This window comes from Balaenoptera borealis, assembly GCF_965194805.1.
Source record: "Balaenoptera borealis genome assembly, chromosome: 19".
NCBI classification, from domain to species: Eukaryota; Metazoa; Chordata; class Mammalia; order Artiodactyla; family Balaenopteridae; genus Balaenoptera; species Balaenoptera borealis.
This window is the reverse complement of record NC_138878.1, coordinates 6,572,368-6,599,841: the sequence shown is the minus strand read 5'-3', so window position 1 is coordinate 6,599,841 and position 27,474 is coordinate 6,572,368. Positions and strand designations below refer to the sequence as shown.

The window sequence follows — 27,474 nt, the reverse complement described above, 5'->3', positions numbered from 1 at the left end:
GTGGAGTTCAGACTCCTCTCTTTTGTGAGCTGTGGTTCTTGGGGGGTAATGTATGTGAAGGGATTTGGCAGTGAATTGCCGTGTGATTCTGCAGTGGCATTATAGTGGCTCTGTACAGGTTCCAGTCCCGTATCCACTTTTGGGAATTTTGGTTTTTCTAGGGAATCTGTTGGAACATGAGTTTGTTTAGCTTTTAGTCCTGGAGAGTAAAGGAAAGAAAGATTCCCAAGATTTTGGGATCCTTTGATGAGTTAGCCAACAATAAGAATGGCAGTTTTTGTCCCTGTTTTTTGAGAGAAAGCTGGTCTAGTGAGGGTGGAGTGGAGACATTGGGCCTAGAATCCAGCCTGGATCATCTTGGACAACTTTTCTGGGTCTTAGTCTTCTCATCTGTGAAGTGAGGTTGATTGGGCTCCGTGCTGTTTTCGGTCCGCTTGGCATGTCTGTGTTGTGGGGAGGGAGTCTGTTTCTGTTTTTACAGCTTTATTGTATCATCTAAAGTTTTGCTGCACATTGATGTTAAAGCCTTTCCTTTGCCCTGTCGCACAGGACTTGGTTGGGTATTCTGCTATATAAATCCAGCCCTGTAGAGCTGTTTTGTAACAAGCATTTATTTTATGCTGTTAATCTGGATGCTTTCCAAGGCCTAATTATTGATGAGCCTGTCTTGCCATTTAAATCTAAAATTTGACTCATAGATGATGCTGATGAAACTTCTTAAGGAGACTAATACGATCTCTGTAGGAGTCCAAGTTTCATGGTGATGTAGAAATTGTTATCATCCTTTCTTTGGGTACTTGAAATCTGCCCTGTATTTTATGAGCACTAAAGTCCACTAGTGTTGTCTGCTATGTGCAGAGCAAGCTGTCAGCCCCCAAGTCCCTTTTCTTTCACTTGTGTTCTGAGTTCATAGTCACCTGTGTATATAGCAGCTCATGAATGATTGTCATAAGGGTTTTGTATAGCGATTGTAACCTGTTAAGTTTCTTAGTTCTCAAGGGTTCAGCTAGAAGCTCCAGGTTCTGAGACTCTTGCTGAATCCTGAGCAGTCTTCAGATCAAATCAACTGTACCTACCGCTTGCTATCCTCTGATGGTGATGGGAAATACATTGGGCCTGAATATCTTTTGATGGATCTAGGCTTGTTTGCTTTTATCCACCTACTATAAGGCATCCCTTACAACTGCTTAAAAAGATGAAATCTGTCCTGAAGGGCTTACAGTCCCATGGTTCAAAATGATCATCTCCATCCTTCTTCTCCTCCTCCTGCCCCCCTCCTCCCCTTCCCTTTCCCCCTTTCCCTCCCCTCCCCCTCCTCCTCCCCCTCCTCCCCTTCCCTTTCCCCCTCCCCCTCCCCCTCCTTCTCTTTAGTATTTGCAGTCATATTTGATTAAACCCTTTTCTTAACGTGAGTTTTTCAAAACCAATATTAAAGTATGTTCTCTTTCAGAAGATCAAAGAAGTGTTTTCTCTGGGCTTCTAAGGAAACTAAGAGCTTGTGAATTGGAGCTCTAAGTTTAACATAGATTACTTATTTTAGCTGGAATATATGTGTTTATTTGTACAAGGCAGCGGTTGCCACTCTTAGTAGCAGTGAATGCTCTAATTCTGGACAGGTTCTCGGAAGGTTTCAAACGATGAAACAAGTCAATAAAATTCTTGTTAGACTAGTGAATCTAACATAAAGTGAAGTGTTGAATGCTTAGATTTATTGTAGAACTTTCCCGAGGGTTGTCATTTTGAGTAATAGTAATGTGATAGAAGTAAATCCTAGCTCCACTGAATACCAACTGATAAGTTCTCCCTCTTTTACCTATGCCCTTTGACTTCTACCTCTTCTTCCAGTGTGTATTTTCCTCTGCAAGTCCTCTTCAGTGTTCTTAAAGTAATTTTTATTATATAATTTAGAGAGTCAAGCAAAGTGCTTTTCCACATAGAAAGTTTGGTTCCTTGGATTTAGATTTGGATAATAGAGACTAAGCATCCAGATTATAAAACCGCCTTATCCGTTGTTTACACTGTTAATCAGTCTGTCTCATGATATCAAAGTGAGGCTTAAAATCTATTTATAATCCATAAAGAAAACATAATTAGGACAAATAAGGAGTTGTTTGGCTTCATCCTTCAGAAGGATACAAATCTATCATTTTGTGCAAATGCATAATTTTTAAGTTGGAATCCTAGGTTAAGGGTGGAGGTGTGGGGGTGTGGGTGTGACAGTTGGCAGGTTAGGGTTGCAGCCTTGTTTGAGTGCTTCCCATGGGTCCTCTGCCTCCTAAGACATGATGAGTCCAAAGAAGGAAGGAGATCAAAGATGGCAGCTGTAGCTCTATAGAGGGTAAAGGTCGTGTGTCCATCTAAATGTCCTCTGTCACTCAGCTGGAGTTCTTGACCCCTGTGCTCAGAAGAGCAGAGACTGAAGTCGTTTTCCTAAGTGTTGCCAAAGAATGTCTTCACTACAGAATGATGGTCTAATGTTTGCTGCTTCCATTTCTCTGTGGGAGTAAATTATAATTTTTTTTCTTCTTTTCAGAGAGTTTTAGAAAAATAGAATACTTAGGGAAAAATAAGATCTTGGTGAAATATTTTGTTAGATAAAACAGTTAGCCTTCAGGCAGTAAAGCTTTGAGAGGCAGCACATATCAAGTGGAAGTGGGCAAGACTGGTTTTTAAAACCAGACTGTTATAATGGGATATAGACCAATACAGTGTCCTTCATTTTTCTTTTTAGAGTTAATGTACTAGTGGATATAGAACCTTAAATGTACATTTTTGTTCATAAGTATTTTGTGATTCTCTCAACTACTAAGTATTTTGGTATCTTTTTAGGAGCAATTTTAAAGACCATTTGACACTTGTGATTTTTATGTTAACACGATAAGATGAGTAGAAATATGGTAAAACATAGTTTTATAGTCATATTCGCATTCATCAGTAACCAGTTGCCTATGCCTCTGAATAATTGTAAATTGTCTAGTATTGTTGAGTTCAAAATATTTTCAGACTTTTGTCACTGAAATTGTTTATATCAGTCCGTCCCTGAATTGGAGGAAACCGCATATTTAGGGTGTGAGGTTGGGATGAGTCTCTTCTAACACTTAGAGCACATTCACCGGGAGTGGCCGGCGGTGTGAGAAAGGTGGGATTGGGAAAAGCCATGGGAATCCTTAGAAAGAAAGGTCATTGATCACTGATTTCTATTCTTTCCTCGCCGGAGCCCACTTCTGCTTCAGGGATGGAATTGGAGGCCAGCAGAACCCAGGGTCTTCTTGAATATTCCATTTGGTTAGTTAAGGGAAGAGTTTCCCACCTCCGTCCAGCTTTTCCTCCTGTGCTGAAGCTGGTATGGGAAGTTCAGACTTACCTCACAGATTAGAGACTTCTTTCAGGTGTTGTTGGTTGGTTGGTTTGTCTGTTTATTTTCCTGCCTGACTTCTTAACACTGCTACTTGTATGAGCAGAGCTACCAACTTTGTTCCTTGCCCAAAAGGGAGAATCCCTGTTGCTGGACGAGAGGGAGCGAAATTCTCATTTCTCTCACCTCCTGCAGTGGAGCAGGAGCAAAATACGTGCTCTGTTTCCTTTCCTTACCGTCTTTTTTCCTATTGATAGGAAAGGGGATTATGAAAATGTGCACCATTGACACGCTGTTGGTACATTCTTTAGAAATGTCATCACCACCTTAACCCATATGCTTGTGGGATTGTGCTCACCAATAATAAAGTACAGTTCAAGAATTAGTATTGTCATAAGTCGTTGAAATGTGTCATGTATTAATTCATCACAGAGTTCCCTGTCAAGGGACCTTATATAACTAGTGTTGACTAATTAGGATTAATCATTCCTTCAGCAAATACACAGGAGACACTGGGTATCAGCAACAGCTGGGTGCTGGGGGGAGACGGGCAGGAGTTTGCATTTCATGGTTTGCAGAGTGTTACACCTTCCCAGGCTCCATTGTCTTTCTTGTGTGCTGGCTGCCATTTGAGTGTATATTCAATGATCTCCCACACACACTGTCAAAACTGAGACTGAGCACATGGAGATCAAAATCACTCAACTTATTTTTTCCACCTGTGGGGCCAGTAAAGGAAAGAAACATAAAGCTAACAGTTTTTAAATTATCTTTGACGTTCACTTAATTTTTCACTACTGTACTGTGTAGTGTGGTAGTACCAGAATTTCAAGAATGGGAAAAGAAGAGATTGACTTTATTTTTGGAGTAGTCGCTTCTGAAAGTCTGCTCTAAAAAGTATAATTAAGATGCGGCACATATATACAATGGAATATTACTCAGCCATAAAAAGAAATGAAATTGAGTTATTTGCAGTGAGGTGGCTGGACCTAGAGTCTGTCATACAGAGTGAAGTCAGAAAGAGAAAAACAAATACCGTATGCTAACACATATGTATGGAATCTAAGAAAAAATGGTTCTGATGAACCTAGTGACAGGACAGGAATAAAGATGCAGACATAGAGAATGGACTTGAGGACACGGGGAGGGGGAAGGGTAAGCTGTGACAAAGTGAGAGAGTGGCACGGACATATATACACGACCAAATGTAAAATAGATAGCTAGTGGGAAGCAGCTGCATTGCACAGGGAGATCAGCTCGGTGCTTTGTGACCACCTAGATGGGTGGGAGGGAGGCTCAAGAGGGAGGGGATATGGGGATATATGTATATGTATAGCTGATTCATTTTGTTATAAAGCAGAAACTAACACAACATTGTAAAGCAATTATACTCCAATAAAGATGTTAAAAATAAAATAAAGAGTATACTTAAATGACTCATCTGATCATTCGCTACTATGTTAGTAACCACAATTAATCACATGTACAGAAACAATTTTTTTTTGATAGATTTATTTATTTATTTTTGGCTGCGTTTGGTCTTCGTTGCTGCACGTGGGCTTTCTCTAGTTGCGGTGAGTTGGGGGGTAGTCTTTGTTGCGGTGCACAGGCTTCTCATTGCCATGGCTTCTCTTGTTGCGGAGCATGGGCTCTAGGCACGCAGGCTTAGTAGTTGTGGCTCGCGGGCTCTAGAGCGCAGGCTCAGCAGTTGTGGCGCACGGACTTAGTTGCTCCACGGCATGTGGTATCTTCCCGGACCAGGGCTCGAACACATGTCCCCTGCATTGGCAGGTGGATTCCAGAAACAACTGTTTTTAAGTAGAGAACATAGATCCTCAGCCAAGGTTTCCTAAATGCTCGTTCATTCATTAAACTTTTCTTGAGCGTTTATGTGTGGCGCTGCCGTGCTCTGGGCTTTCAAGGCTCGAGCATCCGTGGACTCCGGCTGGGGAGGCAGACAATGAAGAGGCCTCATTACAGAGAGACGTGAGGGATGGACGTGGTTGCCGCCGTGGACTGGGTGAGAGGAGCACCGCTCTGAGGAAGTGCCGCTTAACCTGAGATCTGGAGGAGGAGGAGGAGGTGGAGGAGGGGGTTCAGTGTGAGCAGAGCTGGGGGCAGAGGGGCAGGGCACAGGGAACAGAAGTGCTGCGCTCCGGGGACAAAATCAGATTGGCACAGCCAGGGAGGCGGAGAACAGCAGCATGAGGAGATGATGAGCGGCAGGGAGCGTGGCAGGAAACCAGACTAGAGGGCTAGCAGGGCCTCGTAGTCCTGAGTTCAGGTTGGCACATGCACTGCTCCCCAATAAGATTAAACTTTCGCTGGAACATCTCCCAGAGGGGCTGTGTATTGGGAGCTGGCTGGGGAGGTGGTGGGTGTGGGAAAGGGAGCTCAGAATTTTTTCTGACATAGGTTATTCCATGCAAGAGAGTTTAGGTTTTATTGTAAGGCTTTAGATTAGGCATTGATGGGAGTCATTTAGGAGGGTACTGCAATGGTTCCGACAGGAAATGAGGGTGCCCTGGGCTAGGGTTGGTCCGTGGAGTTGGAGTGAAGTGGCTGTAGCAGGGAGATTAGCAATGGGACTTGTTGGTGAGACAAGGGAAAGACCCAGGAGAGCCCAGGTTCACTTCCTCAGTATCCTCAGTGAACAATGCTTGTCATCATTTACTGTGAGTATAAGGACAGCTGTAAAAGACTCTGTGGAGTACAGGATCTGTCCTCAGAGTTTACAGCTTAGTTGTGAAGGCACAAAGTGTAGAACCAAGGCTATTTTAATTGCATAGACACTTCTAGCCATAGGAGTTCCGAGGAGGAAGGACCTCTTGCGTGATCCATTGAGGTTTCGTAAACAGAATTGAACACGGCCTCGGGGAGGAGTTGGAGGTAGGTGGGTGGGCGGGTAGGGGAAGAGGGGGGCAAGGAGAAGGGTTCAGGTGAACAAAGGTGTGAGTGCGGGGACTTGTATGCGCCCAGGGTAGTAAGTATACTTCCCCGGGCTGGACTGGGGCCTTGGCTAGGGATGGGGGCAAGTGCTGGTGGACGGGCAGGTCAGGACGGTATTCCCGAGTGCCAGGCTAGTTCGCTTAGATTTTTCTTTTTTTTTTAACATCTTTACTGGAGTATAATTGCTTTACAATGGTGTGTTAGTTTCTGCTTTATAACAAAGTGAATCAGTTATACATGTACATATATCCCCATATCTCTTAGATTTTTATTCCGTCTTTCACCAGTAGTACTAGTGATAGAAACAGAGCTCTGCTTTAAGAAGGTAACTTGGTGGTTGTTTGTTCACAGGACCGAGAGGGGGACCAGAGTTGCTTACTGATTCAGGTCAGCACCCCGTGGCGCTGTCCCGGCACCCATGTCAGTAGTAGTGGCCGAGGTCGGGATTAGAGGAAGAAGCAATCGACTGCTAATTGGATGTGGGAATTAGGCTGAGGGAGAGGGAAGAGCTAACAGGTTTTGAGGCCAGCTGCTTAAGAAAAGTGGGGAAGATAACAATCTGTCTTCGATGTGTCCTATTCAGGGTAGCATTGCTCTATAAACCCCTTAATTACACTCTTTTGTAGTTCTTGAAAACTCTATGGAGTGTGACCCTTACCTGTGAATGTGTGTGTTTCTCACCTCTGCCTCTCTTGACCTCCTGCTTTTTACTGGCAGAGGAATTCCTGTTCATCCTTCAGGACCCGGTATCCCGTCCTTTGTAACATTTTCCCAATTCTGCCAAATGATCACTGTCTCCTACAGGCTTCTCTGTAGTGTATGGCGTGTACCTTCAGTGTACCATGTGTCAGTGCTCCACTGACTTTTATTCAGTGGGGAGAAGTAGAACAGACAGATGGACTGGGTGCTTTTAACACGTCTTATCTCTAGGGCCAGAGGCACTAAATCCATTAGTGGGAAGTCTGTAGGTAAGAGACTTGAGTTGACTGCAGTCTAAGTACTGATGAAGAAGTAGAAGATCAGAGTTCAGGATGCCGTATACACTGCTTCCAAATAAGATGGAACTTTTGGCTGTGGCGTTTTACTGTATAGCTGAATGTGTACTGGGGACTGGGGGAGAGGGACAGAAGAAACCATCTTAGAACAGATTTTAACCCAGAAGAGAGTCTTTAATTTTGTACCGTTTCAGATGGCACAGTCAAGCTCAACAAAGTCCATTTCTGGTGCCAAGAAACCTGGGAGAAGGGGCCAAATTCTTTATTCAAAAGTAGTAGCTCCAGTGAGACAGCTTTTGTCTCAACATGACTAAAGAATTAATAGAGAAGCATTCATTCCCTTGACAGCATTTTGGAAGGCATTTTCAGCTTCAGGTTGTTTAGAGAAGTTTATAACAGTAGATTATAAATTAAGAAGGCGCCAGAAGCAGAAAGATCATTGTGAGATGCTGAAGTGAAGCTCATCCTGAGCTGCCTCTCATTTATTAAAGAAAACTGAAAGGGGGTGTGTTTCAGGCTGTAGTTGATTTTTGGTTTTGGTTTTGTTTTCCTACTCCCACTATCTCCTTTTTTAAAAAGAAGAAAAGAGCTTCTTAACCGTCACTTAACGCTTTGGTTTGAACTCCTTTGAAAGGATGAATACAAAGACAAGAATAAATTCATATAAATTCTTACTTCTCCTTTGAATTTGTTCAGGAGTTCCACCTTGCCTTTGAAAAGACATAAACCTTCCTTCTAACTCTTTACATTGGGAAGAGGGAATAGAAAGTGAGTAGAAATATGGACCTACTTCTGCAGTATGAAATTTCTGTAGTATTCAGTGCCATGTGTGTACTGCAGCAAAGAAGAACCAGGTCCACCAGTTTTTAATTAGAGAAGACTTGTAAGAATGCCCCCCAGATCAAAAGGGCTTACTCTTGAGATGGTTATTTCCATGGGCTCTTTTTTGTATATATATATATAAATTTATTTATTTATTTATTTTTGGCTGTGTTGGGTCTTCGTTGCGGCACATGGACTTTCTCTAGTTGCAGTGGGCAGGGGCTACTCTTCGTTGCGGTGCGTGGGCTTCTCATTGCAGTGCTTCTCTTGTTGCGGAGCACGGTCTCTAGGTGCGCAGGCTTCAGTAGTTGTGGCACACGAGCTCAGTAGTTGTGGCTCATGGGCTCTAGAGCGCAGGCTCAGTAGTTGTGACGCACAGGCTTAGTTGCTCTGCGGCATGTGGGATCTTCCCAGACCAGGGCTCAAACCCGTGTCCTCTGCATTGGCAGGTGGATTCTTAACCACTGCGCCACCAGGGAAGCCCTCCATGGGGTCTTAAGGTTATAGGAGGAGCCTCTTTTAAACAGCATCTGAAAAACCATACCTGAGGAGAACATCTGGAACTATTTGACAGGTTGAGGCATGAATGTCTTTCTTTTATTTCCAAAAAGTCAGGGTGTGACCAGACAAGGAATCAGACTTGTTTCATCCTAGAAGAATTTTTTGCTTCACAAGTTGCTGCCTTATGATTCTGTCTTTGAACTCATCCTAAAATTTTAATATGCATTTTCAAACCTTGTCTTTTAAAAGGTAAATTTTATTGACTGCTTTACTTTCAAATGTACAAGAACTAGATTTAAATTTTAAGAATTTCTTATACAAAAAGTTTTATGGAAAACCACATGGGGGTTCAATTATTTATGTCACCCTAAGTTCTGGTTCTGAACAGGGTACTTAATATATTGTTACAGTTGTAGTCTATATGTACGTATTATTTCTGGTTCATCTTTTCATTTGAAGTCAAGTTGTGTCCCTCTTATATCTCAGTGTAATGCCCATAATCATTTTTAATAGCTATTTGTTATGACATCACATTGCTGCTCCATATAATTTGCTTCATCATTCCTCTTTGACATTTTAATTTGCAGTTATTTTTTTCTTCTGAATAGTCACTATAAACAAATTAGGAAAAAAAAAAAAACTCTTGGTTGTTTTTTCTTTGTATTTTTTTGTGGGTAAACCCACTGTGGGGACTATGTCCCAGGCATATCTGTTTCTGAAGATAGAAACAAATTTGTTCTTATTATATGAAACCAGATTACTGTCCAGGAAGACTGGATTATCATATCAAGACCCTGGCAGTGTGTATCTGATTATTTTTTTTCCCCTCAGGTTTATTACCATTGCCTGGTCCCTTTTGCAAGTGGTTTCTCAAAGTTATTACTATTTTGCATATTATTACTGTTTTGTTAGGCTGGATTTCTAAATGTTGTACGTTTGCCATGGTAAAAATATTTAGAGCAGGGTTTGGCAAACTTTTTCTCTAAAGGGTCAGAAATATTTTAGGCTTTCCAGTCCATATGTGGTCTCTGTCACATACTCTTCTTTGTTTGTTCTTATTTTTGACAACAACCTTTTAAAACATAAAAACCATTTTTAGCTCAAGGGCCATACAAAAACAGGCTGTGGGTTGTAGTGTGTCGACCGTGATCTAGAGTATTTGAGTTTTTAAAATTTGGACATAAAACCTCTCACGCTGGCGATCATCTTTAATGCAGTTTAAATGTCATGTGGTGATTCGCATGCCGGTCTTCCAGAGAGCAGAGGCTGGCAGTCAAGGCTGATTCTCCCTGGCTCCCTCACCTGCTCTCCCCGCCCCCCCGCCCCCCCCCCGCCCCCCGTATTCATCTCTTTCTTCTTGGATGGTCTGTTGTGTATCCTCTTCCTTCTCCTTAAAAAAAATTTTTTTTTTCCCGTCCTTTCTGGCTTCTTTTCCCCGAGCATGCAAGTATGGTTAAGTCCTTTCCAGCAACCGGCACTTAGGAGATGTGCAAATGTTGAATGAATGCGTCCGTTAAAAGCAAACATACTCTGCATCCTCTTCTAACAAGTGCACGACTTCCTTGACTTTGCTCCAATCATTTTTTTTTAACATCTTTATTGGAGTATAATTGCTTTACAATGGTGTGTTAGTTTCTGCTTTATAACAAAGTGAATCAGTTACACATATACATATGTTCCCATATCTCTTCCCTCTTGTGTCTCCCTCCCTCCCACCCTCCCTATCCCACCCCTCTAGGTGGTCACAAAGCACCGAGCTGATCTCCCTGTGCTATGCGGCTGCTTCCCACTAGCTATCTATTTTTACGTTTGGTAGTGTATATATGTCCATGCCACTCTCTCACTTTGTCCCAGCTTACCCTTCCCCCTCCCCGTGTCCTCAAGTCGTTCTCTAGTAGGTCTGTGTCTTTATTCACGTCTTACCCCTAGGTTCTTCATGACCTTTTTTTTTTTTTTTCTTAGATTCCATATATATGTAGTAGCATACGGTATTTGTTTTTCTCTTTCTGACTTACTTCACTCTGTATGACAGACTCTAGGTCCATCCACCTCACTACAAATAACTCAATTTCGTTTCTTTTTCTGTCTGAGTAATATTCCATTGTATATATGTGCCACATCTTCTTTATCCATTCATCTGTTGATGGACACTGATTCTTGAAGGAAGAGTCTGTGTATCTCGTCCTCGGTCTCACCTCCTGCTTCACTCTGCCCATAGACTCGTGTCTTCTCACTCCATTAAAACTGTTCGTTCAAAAATTCCTAAATATAATGGCCAAATCAAGTGAAAAAAAAATTTTTTAATGAAGTCGAGTTGATTTACAATTTTGTGTTAATTTCTGCCATACAGCAAAGTGATTCAGTTATATATATATATATATATATATATATATATATACATTCTTTTTTAAAATATTCTTTCCCATTATGGTTTATCATAGGATATTAAGTATAGTCCCTGTGCTGTACAGTAGGACCTTGTTGTTATTCATTCTATATATAAAAGCTAACATCTGCTAACCCCAAATTCCCAATCCATCCCTCCCCCAGTTCCCTCCCCCTTGGCAACCACAAGTCTGTTCTCTATGTCTGTGAGTCTGTTTCTGTTTCATAGAGAAGTTCATTTGTGTCATATTTTAGATTCCACATATAAGTCATATCATATGGTATTTGTCTTTCTCTTTCTGACTTATTCAAGTTCAAACTTTTAAGTGCTTCTCGTACTCGACCTGTCTGTGTTTATCACTCTAGGGCATTTTCTTGACGCTCAGGCTCTCCAGGCCTCTGTGACACCTTTGTCCCATTTCCCCCACAGTCTCCTTTTCTGGTTCTCTCCTCGTCTGTCCCTAAATGTGATGTGGCACAAGCTTCTGTCTTCTCCCTGTACTCTCCCCACGACAATCTCATCAAATCAGCAACAAAGGTGCTGCCGCCCCCTCTCTTCTGAGCCCCAGGCCTGGACATCCGACGGCCAGCTACACGGCCACCCCACACCCAGTCAGGTCCAGCTCCCTCTGCCCTCAGGCAGGTTGTCCTTCATTACCAGACTCTTCAGGAGAAACGGGGGAGTCCTCAGGGCGCCACCCCCTCCCTTACCCTCCTGGAAGCTGTCTCTTCGTTACCATCGTCGGCACTCGTGCTCTAGCTTCCATAATTCCTGAGTTGTGGCAGGATCTCTGCTGGTCCATCAGTCTCCCAGAGCTGCCACCAGAATGATGTTTCTAGAATGTAATTAGATAATGTTCGAAACTCCAGTGTCTTTGGGGATGTGGCTGATTCAGGCGCTGGGGCAGGAAGAATATACTATGTGCCTGGAGCATTTGTGCCAGAAAGTAAAGTAAAGAGGTGCCCAAAAGAAGATAGAGGCTTTCAGAAAGAGCACAGACTTGTCCTGAAAGAAGTCCCGACGGCCAAAGCTGGAATGATTTGAGCAAGAAAATGAATACTAACAATGTTGGATTATAATCCATAGAATAAAGAAATACCTATGTGTCTATGGATGAATAAATGGATGGATGGATAAATAAATAAATGGTGGAGAAGAAACAGTTCTTTCTTACAGAAGAATTTCAGTTAATAAATGTAGAAGAAGGAATAAGAGAAAAGGAAATCATCCGTTGAACACCACAGTAATAATGGAGACTAAAATTAGTGGACAAGAGTTTGAAGAGAAAAAGGATATTTGCATATTCTCACATTACCTCTTCTGACATAGTTATTAATTACACAGGGAAAAATAGTATCTCAGAGTGGAGAAACCTAACAGCACCTAACCAAGTGGCCAAGGTTAAGGTCAGCACATTGACGCATGGTTAATAACATGCCCAAGGTTAATAGCATATTGACATCATGTTTTCCCTGATGTGACGGGCACAGCATCACTTTTGTAGTATCCCTGCCAGAAATGCCCAGCCTCAGTCTAATCATAAGAAATTAAATCCAAGTTCAGGGACGTTGTACAGAATAATTGACCAGTGCTCACCAAAGTGTCAGGTCTTTAAAGATGAAGAAAGATTGAGGAACTGTCACAGGTTAGGGATACAACAACTAAATGCAGTTTGGAACCCTGGATTGGGTCCCAGAATGGAGAAAGGACATTAGGGGGAAAACTGGTTAAATTTGAATTAAGTCTATAGTTTATTGAATAGTATTGACCAGTCTTTATTTCTTAGTTTTGATCATTGTACTAAGATTATATAGGTTACATACTAAGTGAAGTAACCAGAGAAAGACAAAGATCAAATGATGTTGCTTATGTGTGGAATCTTAAAAAATATATATATACAAATGAACTTATTTACAAAACAGAAATAGACCCATAGGCATAGAAAACAAACTTATGGTTACCAAAGGGGAAAGGAGGGGGGATAAATTAGGAGTTTGGGATTAACATATATACACTACTATATATAAAATAGATAACCAACAAGGACCTACTGTAGTACACAGGGAACTCTACTCAATATTTTTCAATGACCTGTAAGGGAAAAGAATCTGAAAAAAATAGATGTATGTGTATGTATAACTGAAACACTTTGCTGTATACCTGAAGCTAACACAGCATTGTAAATCAACTATACTTTAATAAAAATTTTTTAATTAAAAAATTTTTTTAATTTTAAAAATAATTTTTTTAAAGACTATGTAATTCATTAACAGTAGGTATGCTCCATGAAGGGTATACAGGAACCCTACAATTCTTAAAAACTTTTTTGTGAGTTTAAAATTATTTCAAAATGAAAAGACTTTTAAGAAACTCCTCATGAGTGTCTCCATTTCCCTCAAGGTGAAGTCCACATTCTTTTGCATGGTCCCTCGACTTGGGTTTGTTTGATTTCTTACAATTCGATTGAGGTTACGCATTTTTGGCAAGAACAGCGCATGAGCGATGCCACACCCTCCTCGGTGCATTGTATCAGGGGCCCGTGTCGGCAGTTTGTCCCAACATCAGTAGTGTTGGTTTGATCACATGGTTAGAGATGATGTCCGCCAGGTTAATCCACTCCCTTTCTCTTTGTAATTAACGTGTAATTAATGGGGCGAGACTTTGAGATTATGTAAATACTGCATTCCCCGTCAACTTTCATTCTCTAGTTTTAGCATCCGCGTATGCTCTGTAACTATCATTCCTTCTGTATGTATTAGTCAGGCTCCTAAATTTTAGGCTTAAGCAGCTGGGTAGGAAATCGTACCGTTTACCACAATGGGGACAGTAGAGGGAGGAACAGGCTTTCAGCAGGTTGGGACAAAGATTTATTGTGGAACATAAAGGGTACTTTATCTAGAGGCTTCAGATGAGGGGGTTAAAACCCAAATTCCTAGAAATGACTGGTAACATTTCATTTTACTAACATTAAGACCATGGTTAGAAGTGACAGTTGGTCAGTTCCTCAAGGATGGGGACCACCAGCTGGTTGAGATCCAGTTTCTAAATCCATGCCCAGTGCTGAAGGCTGTGCCCGGGCAGTGAAGGGACTAGCTGTGCAAAACAGAGTCACCATTTTTATGGGTTTGGTCTCACTTTACAGCTTTCCCTCTGGCAATTACTGCGTTTCTGCCAGGACTAATTAATGTCACCCGTGGTCGTGTACACCCACTGTTCCTGTGATATTTTGTGGATACCACCTCCCTCCCTCCCTGTCCGCTCCACCCCCCCGCCCCGCCCCCAACACTGGCTCACAGTCTACACAGTTTCCTTGAGCTGTCCCTGTTTGAGGTGTAATTCACACTTTCCACGTTCTCTTTTCAGAAAACATCACCTTCCCTAAGGTAAATTTCTATTTTGTTCAGATCACAGACTGGAAGGCATATACTTTGTGTTTTCGTATTTCTTCCAGATATTGATGTCATTGGATGTGGTTACTCAGAGCAGATCTAAATATGAAACGCTGTACTTCATCTTCAGAGTGGATGATGTGATAAGAGGAGGAAGATGGAAAACATTTTTGTGAATCCTCACGTGTTGTGTGATCGGGGAGCGCGGAGGTGGTCAGGGACGGTTAGGACTGTGGCCTCTGCATCCCCTATGGTGAAGTGGCTCTGCTTCGGCTTCATTACCGGGGGCTGGTTTGGTGGGCTGACACCTGGACAGTAAGCCTGTCATTTTCTGGAAACCTTGCCTAACCTTCGCACTTTTCCATCACTCTGTAGCTCCTAATTCCCCATGCAGGGCACCAGTGACGGTGAGGGGAAGGCGGCGAAGCAGGGCGGTATGGAGTGCCAGGCAGTTAGGCACATTCACAGACGACAGGCCTCCCCACGGCCAGTTTACATTTAGGCCTCAGCACAAAGGCAGGTGATTGCATCAGGGGCCTCTGGACAGTGGACTATTTGAACGTTCAATTCTTGAATTGCTGACTGCAGCACACCCTGGCTCGGATGCCGGGGGAAAGCAGCACCTTCCCCTCAGTGCAGAGCACCCAGCGATGCTGTGCAGGGGGGCGTGCAGACGCTTAGCTGGTGAATGACGCCACTTCTGAACGCTTGTGCTCATTTGGTCTCGGAGCCAAGTGAAAACAGTAACTGATCATTGCAGCGTTAAAATCCATTGGTTCCCCCACCTGGCTGCGTGCTGTTATCAAGCGCATGATATTTTTCAAGTGCGCATTCAGTACTGGACACTTTATGGGGTGTGGAGGTAGAGCAGTGAACAAAACAAAGTCCCTATTTTCATGGATGTAAACATTAAACAAATGCCGTCTATTAGATGGTGGTAAATTCTAGGAATAAAATAAAGCAGGGAGGGGAGTGGGGATGTTATTTTATTTTATTTTATTTATTTATTTATCTATTTTTTAAATTTGTTTTTGGCTGCTTTGGGTCTTAGTTGCTACGCACAGGCTCTCTCTAGCTGCGGCGAGCGGGGCCTGCTCTTCGTTGCGAAGCAGGGGCTTCTCATTGCTGTGGCTTCTCTTGTTGTGGAGCACGGGCTCTAGGCGTGCGGGCTTCAGCAGTTATGGCACGCGGGCTCAGTAGTTGTGGCTCGTGGGCTCTAGAGCCCAGGCTCAGTAGTTGTGGCGCACGGGCTTAGTTGTTCCACTGCATGTGGGATCTTCCCAGACCAGGGCTCGAACCCGTGTCCCCTGCGTTGGCAGGCGGATTCTTAACCATCGTGCCACCAGGGAAGCCCAGGGGTTGTTATTTTAGATAACGAGGTACCTGGGCTGCTCTTTGGAGGTGTTACTGGAGTAGAGACCTGAAGTCAGTGAAGGATTAAGTCTTCTTTCCACTAATCAAGGAAGTGGGAGGTGGAGAGACTCTTCCAGGCAGGAGGGAATACATCAGAATAAGCTGGAAACTTTTAAAATATACGTTGTCTTGAACCTGACATAATTGGTCTAGGACCTGCTTTTCTCTAAAAGCTCTTCAGAAGCTTCTGGGAAGCAGGTTGGGGAGCTACTCTTAAAATCCATTAGAAGTATGAGTCATTCCAGGATCTATATGAGGAAAAAAGTGTTGATGGTAAATAAGTAAAAACCATAATCTGTCTGGGTAAAAAGAATTGGAGGCAAAGAGAAATGAATAGAGGAAATACAAGGAAATAATGAAGGGAAAGAAACACTATTGAACCTTAATGAGAATGCTATTCTTATGATAAAGTGTGATTCTTAGAATAATAGAGGACTGCGGCTCTGGTCCCCATTTCTACTTTTTCTTTGGCACCTCCTGCTCTGAGTGAACCAGTGTCCTGCTGATGGCAGTTCCCAGATGGGACACACAGCACCATACCTGTGTTTTCTTGTGTTTTCCTCTGCTCACTGCTCCCTGACTTTGCTCGGTCTTGTAGGAGGAGCATTGCAAGGATTAGTTAGCCTATGTAGGTTGAGGTGCTGTGCAAGGGGAGCTTACCTAGAGGTTGGCCGGTGGCACCTAGTTCATATCCCACCGTGTGCCTCGGGATCTCCTCGGACCTCCCTCTGGGACACCTGGTCACGTGCCATACATGTGTGTAAACGCTTTTCTCCTGTGTAGATGGAATTCTTAGGTGGCAGGAACTGGGAGATAGACGGGTTCTTGCATTCCCATCCACCAAAAAGCAGGCCTTGTCGTGAGAGGATGCCATCTGTTGATGGAAATATTACCTGCACGTTTATATTTCATAAAGTTGACTGGGACCAGAAAGTATTTTAAAAATAGACTGTCTTTTTTAGAGCAGTTTAAGGTTCACAGCAAAACTGAGAGGAGGATAGAGGTTCCCCATATACCTCCTACCTACTTCCGCTTCTCTTTGATTTCTGGAGTGTCCACAGTCCTGCAGGCATGGCCCTTTCGGGGCTGGTCGTCTTGCTCCTGGCTGTGTTGTATGACGGCATCAAGGTTGGCAAAGCCAGGCTGCTCCACCAGGCCCTGACGCGCCTGTCCATCTCCACCAGCCAGCAGCTCATCGGAGAGACGGGCCGGAATTCTTCAAGCTCAGAGTCCCCCGCAGTCAGCAGAACCCACCTCAGGTGGTTCTTGTGTCCCTTCGGCCAGCATCTACTTCATGTCGCTCGGGTGGTCATCGGCTACTTCATGATGCTGGCTGTTATGTCCTACATTTTCTTTGGCATGGTCCTGGGCTCAGGTGTGGGCTACTACCTAGCCTATCCACATCTCAGCATGACTTAGCTGGTGACAGCTGTGCAGGCTCTGGGCGCTGGAGAGAGCTGGGGCCCCTCCTTCCAGACATTGAGCTTCCAGCCCCACGTCTCCTTTTTCTTCTGTTGGCTGTTCTCACAGCATTCCCAGCTCCTGGAAACTTTGAGCTGAAGCCAGCACTTGCTCCCTGGAGTTCAGAGGCCACTGCAGCTCCTCAGCCAGGCTGCAGAGGGCCCAGGCATAGTCTTTCTGTGCCTTAAGAAGGCTGCTGTGACCGGAGGGTGGATGGAGAGACCAGAACCCGGGGGGCAGGTTTCATGATGATGGCAGCATCTGCTGGGACCTGTTTCCCTTTCTTGGGGGGAGAGTGATAGCAGGCTAAAGGCAGAGAAGCAGGACTGTTAGCAAGGCTTTGACCTATCCTTCAAATAGAGTGAGCTCCTCCCATCAGACAGCACTGCCTGCAGGAAGATGATACTTTAGTGGCTTTAGGTGTCAGGGAGCCCTTCATGGCCTTAATGCCCCCCTCTTCTCCTGATCCTCCTTCTATGCAAAACCAAGAACTGCACTGAATAATATTCAATACAAATGTTCTTTATTTATTACTTACTGCTCACCCATAATGATCTGGTTAGGGAAACATGACTAATCCATTTAAAATACTGAGTAAGCCACAGGGGGTAATGACTGAAGATGCAATAAGCAGTCAAACCAAAGCATTGCACTAGTAGAGTTAGGTGGGGCTCTTCAGATATTTGAACCTTTTCACTTTAAAGAAAAGGAAAGAATAGACCCAGGGAGAGAAAAATCGCTGCTGTATACTGTAATGCCTACACTCAAGTACCTCATGGGCTAGATGAAAGATGGTCTGAAGCTTTGAGAATTTAAAAAGAAATATATTTTAATAAATATATATTTTTTAATAGTCAAAAAAGAAAAAAAAAAACAGAACATGTGTCGCCTCCGCCATGCTCAGCATCGCCCACCAGGGGGAGCCTTTGTTACAACTGATGATGCTCCATTGACACACCATCCCCCAGGGTCCATAGTTTACGTTAGGGTTCACTCTTGGTGTATATTTTGTGGGTTTGGACAGATGCATAACAACATGTATCCACCATCGTAGTAACATACTGACTAGTGTCACTGCCCTGAAATTCCTCTGCCCTAAAGATCCTTTTTTGGTGTGGTTTTTAGGAGCTCACGAAGACAAAAAAAGGAGGGGGCATCTGTAAAACAGGCTCCCCACAGGAGCAGACATCATTAGTTGGGCCTCAGTGGGCAAATGCAGTGCTGAGCCCACGCCCCTCTGCTCTTGAGAGCTACCCAGTTTGAGGTGACATGAATCATTTGAAACTGTGTGAGTAATGCCCGTGAATTTCCCTGGAGTTTCTGTAAAGCTTGACTCCTTGAGCATTACATTCTCTTGCATCCTATTTGAGTAGGTTTCCTTGCTTTTATTGGAGACAAGCTTTTGCATCCCCGGGGAGGAAAAGTCACTTAGATGTCTTCTCTGTCACTGTTATATCAAATCCCGTTCAGTAACGTCTACCGTGAGGAGGAGGACCAGGACTGATTATCTGGGTTGTTTGTTATGACATTTAGACACACCGGACTTTTCCAGCAATTGGAAGCCAGTTAGAAGAGGATAGTATATAACCAGCAGAGGACTTTGCTCTGTTACACTTTTTTAAAAGTCGTAGACCTCTTTCATGGCTATAAAACTTTGAATCATACCAGCTTCTTTATTAGCCAACAACTTTTTTCTTATAAAACCTTTTCAGTGTTGTCCAGAGAAAGAAAAACTGATTTTGTTTCACTTGTGTTTAAGTTTAATAGAACAGAAAATAAATGCTTGCCCAGAGGGTAGGTGATTGGAGGGAAAACGAACTTGCACTGCATCGCCCACAGAAGGCATATTATAAATCCTATGAAACTGATTGAGTTGGCTGGACTTTATCCTCTAGGACTCAACAGAATGTGTCTCCAGAGCTGAGTCTCTGCCGTAACTTTTTGGTGTGTTTCAGCAGTTTAGCCCAGAAGTGCTCAGGGGTGGGGAAGCCCTCAAATCACCTTATTTAACCTCTTCTTTTTACAAATGAGAGAACAGGGGCAGAGGGGGGGAATGTTTTGCCCTAGAAACAGAAAACTGGGGAAGAATGTGACAGGCATGGATATTTATATCTGAACACTGGAGGCCCAATCTTACAATACTCCCCATTATTTCTAGTTTTTTCAAAGAGTGTTATGAAATTCTCAAAGTGATGTTTTAAGACTACGGCAGTTTCTAGGAGAGAGTTTGTAAATTGACATCACATAATAATAATAAAAACAAGGATTTTGTGACTTCCAATAAATGTACATATGACTCTATATCTTCCTGGGGTGGAGATTGAAAACAGAAAAGAAGAGGGAGAGGGGCAATATCAGGGTAGGAGATTAAGAGGTACAAACTGTTATGCATAAAATAAGCTATAAGGATATATTGTACAACACAGGGAATATAGCCAGTATTTTATAATAACTATAAATGGAGTATAACCTTTAAAAATTTTGAGTCACTATATTGTACACCTGTAACTTATATAGCATTGTACATCAACTATACTTTAATATATTTTTCTTAACCATATTTGCTTACTTATTTATTTATTTAATTTATTTTATGGCTGTGTTGGGTCGTCGTTTCTGTGCGAGGGCTTTCTCCAGTTGCGGCAAGTGGGGGCCACTCTTCATCGCGGTGCGCGGGCCTCTCACTGTCGCGGCCTCTTGTTGCGGAGCACAAGACACAAGCCTCCAGACACGCAGGCTCAGTAGTTGTGGCTCACGGGCCTAGTTGCTCCGCGGCATGTGGGATCTTCCCAAACCAGGGCTCGAACCCGTGTCCCCTGCATTGGCAGGCAGATTCTCAACCACTGCGCCACCAGGGAAGCCCCTATACTTTAATTAAAATAAGAAAGGAAACAGAAGAGTTGATTTACTTCCTGATATATATGGACTAACTTTAGAAACAAAACTATTGGTTATTAACCCTTTGGCTTAGTTTTTTTTTTTTTTTTTAATTCATTAACTCATTCTGTTCAGTTCACTGAATTCTCAGTTATATGTGGCAGAGAAGATAGAAATGATGTGCAAGGTGAGAAAATTCTAGATAAAAAAGGGAAAATACAGAGAAAATGTGTTGGTAGATATTGGGAAAATTAGGGTATTTACTGGAGGAAAGAAATGTGAAACAGAATGCAACAAAAACTGAAGGGATGTAGAGATTTAATTGGGGAATAGGGGAGGGGGAAGTGAAGACAAGAAGAGGGAAAATAAGACAAGTTTGTGAGGTTTCTAAATGAGAAAGGGATGGCAAGTATCCAAGTAATGAAAGAAGGGGGAACTTCCCTGGTGGTCCAGTGGTTAAGACTCCGTGCTTCCAATGCAGGGAGCGAGGGTAAGATCCCTGGTCGGGGAACTAAGATCCTGCATGCCCCATGGCGAGGCCAAAAAAAAAAAAAAAAAGTCTTATAAAAATATTGAATCACTATGTTGTACTCCTGAAACTAATATTGTAAATCAACTATACTTCAATAAAAAATTTTTAAAAATAGAAAGAAATGAAAGAAGGAAGTAACTGCAAATGACAGCAGGCTGTGAAGCAAGACAGTTTCACAGCAGGTCTGAGTGACTCTTAGCGTCTAAGATGGGTAAGGACTAACGGCCAATTTTCACTATATTCCTGACAGACAGATAGATATCAGCCTCCTGAGACGTCACCTGCAGGCTGATGATGGCCTGTGAATTGTCACCTGGCCATGATAATATAAGTACACACGGAGAGTAAGAATTAGAAACTCTTGTAGCAGTTTGACAGAATAATTTTATGTCCGTCGAATCTAATGATAAAAGAATTGGGGCCACAGGAACTCCCTGGCGGTCCAGTGGTTGGGACTCTGCGCTTTCATTGCGGTGGCCCAGGTTCAATCCCTGGGCAGTGCAACCAAAAAAAAAAAAAAAATTTAGAAAAGAATTGGGGCCTGTATTTTATGTCTTTTAAATTTTGTTTTTTAATAACTCATGCATTTTTTTATTAAGGTATAATTGACATAGAACATTATATTAGTTTCAGGGTGTACAACATAATGATTTAATATTTGTGTATATTACAGAAGAGTCACCACAATAAGTCTAGTTAACATCTGTCACCACACATAGTTACAAAATTCTTTTTCTTATGGTGAGAACTTTTAAGATCTGCTCTCTTAGCAACTTTCAAGTATTCAGTACAGTATTATTAACTAGGCACCATGCTGTACACTTCATCCCCATTACATTTTTATCGTATTTTACAAAAGATTCATCTGAGATGGGTTAGAAATACAAAAACACACATGGATAATTTGAGAAGCATCACTTAACCCCTTGCTGCTCAGAGAGGTCTGGAGGGGTCTGCGTCACTGAGGGTGTTACCAATGCAGAAACTCAGCTCCCACCACGGACCTTCTGAAAGTTTGAGAAGCTCTGTGCTTCAGACCTTTCAACATTGGACGGATGAAACTATTAGGAAGTTCTTCCTTGTATTGATTCTAGCTCTGCTTCACTGTACCTGAGATCCTGCAGGAAAAACATCTCCTGTGACAGCTCTTCAGATATTTAAAGACTGCTGTTAATTCAAAAATTTATTTTACAAATCATTATTGAACATCTATTCTTTGTAAACTGACAGGCTACGTTGTAGGGTTATAGTGATAAAGAGGACTCTGACCCCAAGGAACTTGAGTTTTAATAAAGGAGAGAGGAAATGGGCTTTGTACATAAATATCATCATGCAAGACAGAACTTGATGATCCCACAATATCAAGCGCTGGGGAAATTGATAACATGAGGAATTCTTTTCACGCGCAGGGCAGTGAGGGCGGAGGTGGAGCCTGGGGCAGGGCGGGTGAAGGGGAGCCACTGCCAGGCCGGCATTCGAACAGCTCCTAAGAAGATGGCAGGAATTGGACATGCGCAGACGGCATGAGGGAGAGATCAGAAGTGGGACCGAAAGATGGGAAGCTTGGAATCTGAATTTAAACCGTAATCAAAGTAAGGTTTTAAAATTTAACCCTCAGATATTTAGAGACTTCAAGAGTACAATGATTCATTTTTCATGGGCTTTGAAAAAGGTCAGACTTTATGGATCTGAAATGGTCAATGCTCATATTTAAAGGAGTCTTTTTTTCTGTCCTCTTAGCCATTGTCTGTATCCTGCCATCTGCTGAAAGAAAACCATACTCTTTAAAAGGAAACATTTTTCATTGTGAAAACATGAGATAGTACAGTTGATCCATGAACAACATGGGTTTGAACTGCACAGATCCACATATGCACGTTTTTTTTTCAATATTGCACGGGTTTATTTATACACAGATTAATTGGAAAAAAAATCCACGTATAAGTGGAACCATACAGTTCAAATCCGTGTTGTTCAAGGGTCAACTGTACATGATCTGTGGTTGGTTGAGTCTGTGGGTGAGGATACGGGGGGCGGACTATTGGGCTTGCACATCTGCAGACTTTGGTATCCGTGTGGGTCCTGGAATCAGTCCCTCGAGGATACCAAGAGATGACTGTATAGTCATCTTTAAAAAGAAAATCCAGTCGCATAGTTGAAAAATAAAAAGGGGGCACACTGAACGGTCTCTTTGTAACCCCTTTCCCCGTCAGCCTGGTCCCCCTCCTCCTGCACTGTCCACAGCCCATGGGCAGGCGCAGCCAGCTCTTGCTTGAACAACTTGAATTCTAGGTGGTGCCCCTCTATCTGAACACGTTTTAGAGCTACTCGCTTTAAATAGGTGCAAGACTCTGTATCTAGTCAGGAGAAAGAAACCACATAGTAATTTGAACAAGGACAGTTCAATATAAAGAATTTTTAACTGCAGCAAGAGATTAGAGTAATAAGGGATTGGCTACTAAGAAGTAAACTCTAAAAATTAAAGGAGTAGCTGGTGTACCCAGGGCTGAGATCCAGGCTTTGTTGGACGGCACACAGCCACAGCTCACCTCATGGCAGAGAAGCCACACTGGTGGAACTTGCTTGAAATCAGCCCTTTGGAACCTGCCAGAAATCTGTCCTTTAAGGTGTCTGGGAAAGCTGTTCACAGGGAGGTGTCTCCCCAGAAACAGTTGACTGCAAAGCTGCCTCTGGGAGTTCCAGGGAAAGCTGCAGGGTGCTGCTGGCCAGCTGTGCGCTGTGGGAGCCTATCCAGCTGCAGAACCAGAGCCCGGCAGCAAAACTCTCTCCTCCTGCAGTGTCTTTCCAGCACCCTCCACTGAGAAGCTTAACATCGTGCCAGTTAATGCAGAACAACTGTTGGAAAGGCTCAGAGCCGTTTTCACACAGCATGCAAAAAGGGTGGACTTGGAGCTGAGAGGCAGTATGTTGATAACCAGCACGGTGACTAAGAAACACCAATAGTCATGACATCCTGAGTGAAACATTCCTGGAGGACGTGTCTGCATGCGATAGATTTCAGAGCCAAATATTAATGATTTAGGTGTTATTCTTACTACTTACGTTATTTTTCTCTCTTGACTGAGAATTGACTGAAATTTTTTTCTTCTCTTTTAGTAAAAGTGTCAGTCATATAGATACACCTAGGGTGCAGCAAGCCGAAAAGAAATGCCTTTTGAGTAAAATTATTAGTTCTATAGAATTTGTAGAGGTAGGAATAGCAGATACGGAATATAGGGGGGAAACAAAGTTGTCTAAAACATATGTTATATATTCCATCAGTTTTGCCCTCCTAAGGCCTGCCAAGGCATCCTGCTGTACCAGAATGAGCCAGCTTTCCTTCTGCTGGTACAGAGCTGTTACCCTAGGGTCATTCTTCACCATTCCTTTCCCTGCTTTTCTGTGTTGGATCATGTCTTTTTTTAGTCCAGAATCTTCCTCTTTGTTTGTTGGGGCAGTTTTCCAACAGCATTCTGAGAAGGGCTGCATGGAAGATCAATTGTTTTGAGACTTTGTATAGCTGAAAATGTCTGTTCTGTCCTGATATTTGATGAGTAGTTTGGCTGGCTATAAAAATCTAGGTTGAAAATAATTTTCCTTCAGAATTTTGAAGTCATTTCCACACTGCTATTAAAGTTCCATTTGGAAGTACGAAGCCGTTCTGATACCCATTCCTTTCTGTGTAACCTGTTTTTCTTTGTGGAAGCTTATACGAATTTTTCTGTTTCCAGTATTCTGAAGCATTATGATGATATGCCTCGGAAAGGCGTATTTTTATCCCTTGTTATGAGCATTTACTTGATAATATTCTCTCTCTTTTTTTTTTTTTGCATGGGCATTCCTGTTTTTCAGATGTTCAACCTTCCGGACTGATCTTCCAGTTTTCTTACCTTGTGTCTCCTATTTTCTACCTTCGTCTTTTTTGCTTTCTTGGGAGACTTGAGGTCTACAACTTCTACGACTTGCAGTCTACAGTCTACGACTTATACAACTTTTAATTTTGACATTACATTAAAAGAAATTTTTTTTTGTAGTCTTTAAAATGTTGTTTTGTTGTTCTCTGAATGTTCCCTTTTAGAGCATCCTATTCTTGTTTCATGAGCACAACATCCTCGCTTTTCTGTGAATGTTAATGAGAGGTTTTCTTTTTTCCTTGACTTTTCATCTTGCATGATCTGTACTTCCTCCAAGTTGACTTTTTTTCTTCTGGTTTTGGTTTCTGTCTTTCTTCTTTGTCAGGCATCTGTTGAGTTGCTCAGTTTTAAGAGTGGGGCTCTAAAGCAGAGTTTCTTAACCCATGTGCCCCCCCAAAAAAGATGTCATAATGTGTGAAGATAATGATGGTGTCAGCCCTCCAAGTGGCAGGGCAGCATCTGGGGAGGCTGAGTCCCCCTGGCCCCGCACACAGCCTCATCTGTTCACCCCAGGGTCATATTACATTTTCTGTGTGTGGTGTGAAGTGAAGAAGTTTCAGAAGTGCTCCCCACAGTGTGTGGGAAGCTCAGAGCCCTTAGGTTGGCTTAGTGACAGTGGGTTTCATTGTTGCATGATCCACCTGGGTCACTTTCTTGAGGCAGATCTGTGCCCATATCTTTAGATCTTTCCTTTGGAGCTGATCAAATCCTCCAGAAGAGTCATCAGGTTCTCACCTGGAGGATGTAGGTCTGGCTTTCAGTAATTTTAGGAGCAAAACTGAGAAAAAAGACTGATGATCTCAGCATTCAATATGTAAACACTCTCTTAACTCTCTCAGTTTTTGGTGCAGTGCACCTACCCTCAGATGTGCCTGCTACCCCCCTGTCCAGAGACGCCCCCTCCATCTCACACTCTTCAGAGGACGTCACTTATCTTCCACTGGAGCTGGGGAGCCTTACTAAACAGGGCAGAGGAGTCGTGTATCTATGTGGAGCAAGGATCTGGGAACTCACCTATTTCCTAAGACTTTGTCAGTCTCTTCTTCTGTAATTAGCTCATCCTTCACCCCTCCTTCCACAGCTTCCTCATCCTACCAATTCCGAGCCTTGGTGGGGGTTCTTAAATGCAACTTAGGTTGTGTCTGAGCTTCCCTCGCTGCTAAATTAGGAATATCTTTTAGATCTTGGGTAAAGTACCTGTTCTTAAACAAGACACAAAAAGTGTTGACTGTGAAAAATTATTCTTCACATTGTTCATCACCTTAAAAAAAAGTGTCATGTCTGCCAAAGGTTTGATATCGAGATAATAAAAAACATCTACACCTCAATATGAGGAGGGCGATTAGCTCAATTAAAAATGAGAGTTGAGGGACTTCCCTGGTGGCGCAGTGGTTAAGAATCTGCCTGCCAATGCAGAGGACATGGGTTCGAGCTCTGGTCCGGGAAGATCCCACATGTGGCGGAGCTACTAAGACTGTGCGCCACAACTACTGAGTCTGCGCTCTAGAGCTCGCGAGCCACAACTACTGAGCCCTCGTGCCACAACTACTGAAGCCCGCACACCTAGAACCCATGCTCCGCAACAAGAGAAGCCACCGCAATGAGAAGCCTGCGCGCTGCAACGAAGAGTAGCCCCTGCTCGCTGCAACTAGAGAAAGCCTGCGTGCAGCAAGACCTAACACAGCCATAAATAAATAAATGAATGAATGAATGAATGAATGAATAAAAAAGAGAGAGACTTGAACTGAACATGTGTTTCACAGAAGAGGAAACACAGGGGGCCACAGACCTATGAAGAGCTGTTTAGCACCTGGGTAATGAGAAGGCAGGTCACAACCACCATCAGAGACCATACTTCGCTCACTGGATTGTGGATTGGAGGATTAGGAGGTGGGACAGAGATAAATGTCGTAGACGTTGTGGGTCCACACATCCCCTTACATATACCAGATGAGGCTAAAAACTGCTCCAGCTACTCTGGAGAATAATTGAGTATTAGCTCGTACTTTGGAGAAGAATGTAGCTTAATTCTACGCCCAGGGATACACCCAAGAGAAATTCTTTTGCGTATCGCAAAAGGAGACATATACAAGAATAGTCATAGCAATACTGTTCACAATACCAAAAACCTGGAGCCCCAGCCCAGGGGCCCATCAACAGGAACATGGCATACTATACAGCAGAAAGAGCAAAAGAACGCGTGTGATATGCAGCAAGATGAATGACTCAGCAATATAATATTAAATGAAAAAAGCCCCAGAAAATTACAGCATGAAACACTTTTATAAAATTAACAACTTAAAATTATATATATATACATTGATTATCAATAAATCTATATATGTTATAGGTTATATATATTTCATGGATACAAAAATAAAAAAGAAAGCAAGAGAAAATTGAATATAGGTGGGATTTAGGATAATAGTTACTTCAGATGGGGAAGCAGAGGAATGAATTGGTGGGGAGGACCATTTGGTTAGAAGCAGGTTATCGTCAAGGTCCTAGCTTTTGTTTTGGGTGGTAGGTTTGTGGGGTCCTTGTTACATTACTGAAAATTGGATAATTAAATACAGGGAAAAAATAAGCCTAAAGGGCCTAGGGTTCCCAAGGTGAAGTAGAGATCCTTGCTCACATGGACCTTAGTGCTTTGGTTGTCTGTTTCGTTTGTTTTTTTTAAGAGGTAGCACTCTGAATCCTGGAACAAATGCTTTGTAGTTGAAAGTCATAAAAAATATGTTGCTCTAAAGTTAACAAATGAAATGTTTTAGGTGTGATTCATATATGGATACGTATCATATAGTTCATAGAGTATTTAGTGCATAAATATTTCTAGCTATTTCTGTTCTTTCATAGAAATTTTACATTTTTTTTCCCTTT

At 42.7% G+C, this 27,474-nt stretch overlaps 1 protein-coding gene and 1 pseudogene across 5 annotated transcripts in view; both read left to right on the top strand.

The window, feature by feature from the left end:
• The window catches only part of GAN (gigaxonin), a gene marked incomplete at its 5' end in the record, with an annotated part of 81,152 nt that overhangs the window by 4,173 nt on the left and 49,505 nt on the right, over nt 1-27,474 (top strand). The window lies entirely within an intron of this gene.
• LOC309617005 (protein SLC31A2 pseudogene) lies at nt 5,349-27,464 on the top strand (annotated as a pseudogene). The gene is made up of 2 exons: nt 5,349-5,375; nt 16,807-27,464. The product of its transcript is annotated as a protein SLC31A2 pseudogene (transcript).